This window comes from Fusarium graminearum, chromosome 4 (genome assembly GCF_000240135.3).
Source record: "Fusarium graminearum PH-1 chromosome 4, whole genome shotgun sequence".
Classification (NCBI taxonomy): Eukaryota; Fungi; Ascomycota; class Sordariomycetes; order Hypocreales; family Nectriaceae; genus Fusarium; species Fusarium graminearum.
In genome coordinates, this window is record NC_026477.1 from 4,451,425 (window position 1) to 4,452,861 (window position 1,437).

A 1,437-nucleotide genomic window follows, 5' to 3' on the forward strand; every position below is an offset into this window, starting at 1 on the left:
CATAACCTCCCCCAAGACTTACTCAGTCCTGGAAATACCACACATGTGCCAGTAATCATATCCTGGCCAAGTAGAAGTAGAGTTGACACATTGCAATTCCACCATCTGTCGTCGTATCTGCTTAAACTTGCTTGTCTTGCCCTAGCATTGACTCTGAAGATAATTTCGTTCTCGTCGAAGCTATCTTGCAAGCAACGAGTTGGACGCACACAGTCACATGAGGATTGTTTGCACTGCTGCATCACATCTAAAATCGGGCGAATGGTTTAGTGGTATAATACTCCCTTAGCATAATTCATCCGAATAATCTGGGAGTGGTCCAGGGTTCGATTCCCTGTTCGTCCATTGTAGGCGGTTTAATTCCGCCATTATACCATCTTTTTTTGCCCTTGTCCCCAAATTGTGATATCGTGACTCCCGAGTGAGGGTGGGCTTTGTATTAGTAGAGCCATCGAAGATATCGCCTTTTTGGTGAATGCAAACGTGCGCGCTTGAACACCGTTTGCCATCAGCTAGCTGAAAAACTTTGCTGGTTCGAATAGCATGAAAATGGATATTACATCATGTATGGAATAAAGGGACTCTGGCGTGCCTGTATGTCGTCGGATTACTGGAGTAACTACGCAACAACTGATGGGCTGCTGCTTGCCCTTGTTGACGAGGGCCTCAAGCGAGATGTAGGATCGGATAACTCTCCACCCTTGTCATTTCCCTTTTACCTTTCGGCTTGGCACCACTCGTCAACATGGTCACATCGCAGGCTCATCAGCAATTGATTCTTTTTTCAAGCACCCAAGCACTGAGCAATGCCTGTTTTTGCAAACAGAAGATGTTTGGGTATAAGAACATGGCATAAGGGACGAAATCTTTAAATTGGCTTGTGCTGTTTAGACCATGCTTTTAGGTTATTTGTTTTTGTATTCTTAGGGTTTCGTGGTCGTTCCTTTACCAACTGGACCATCTCCGACCTTTCACACCCATGACATAATGGTTTTTCTTGTCTCTCAGCACCTATTATTTCGTTTGGTGCGGGCATAACTGGCTGTATCTGTAGTCGTTATCGCGATAGCTTCAAGAAGGAGGGACCGATAGCCCAAGTCTTTGAGCATTGTTAATGGCCCAAAGCTGGAAGGAACACTTCCTTTGGGGCTAACTTACCTGCCTAGCGATCAGTCTGGTCGCGTCAGTGCTTGATTCTTCATTATTCAACATCACTGACTATCCTCCATCCTCCATCCTCCATCCTCATTCATTATCGTCAGTTTCAGTGTCTTGAGTCAATATTTTATCTTTATCGCGACTTTATCTTGTCTTTGTCATTTGCATCTCTTTTTGGTGATTAACTTTCAGTCGGCAGCACATCAGGCTACAGTCTCTGTATTACACAAGACGCAATCCGACCTCGTCTTCTCCACGTACACAACTCTACAACACGTA

General features: G+C 44.8%; 1 non-coding gene across 1 annotated transcript; it reads left to right on the forward strand.

Moving 5' to 3' along the window:
• The first annotated feature begins 255 nt into the window (after positions 1–255).
• FGSG_20685 lies at positions 256–345 on the forward strand. Its single transcript has one exon. It is a non-coding gene; the product is annotated as a tRNA-Ala (tRNA).
• Positions 346–1,437: the final 1,092 nt, after the last annotated feature.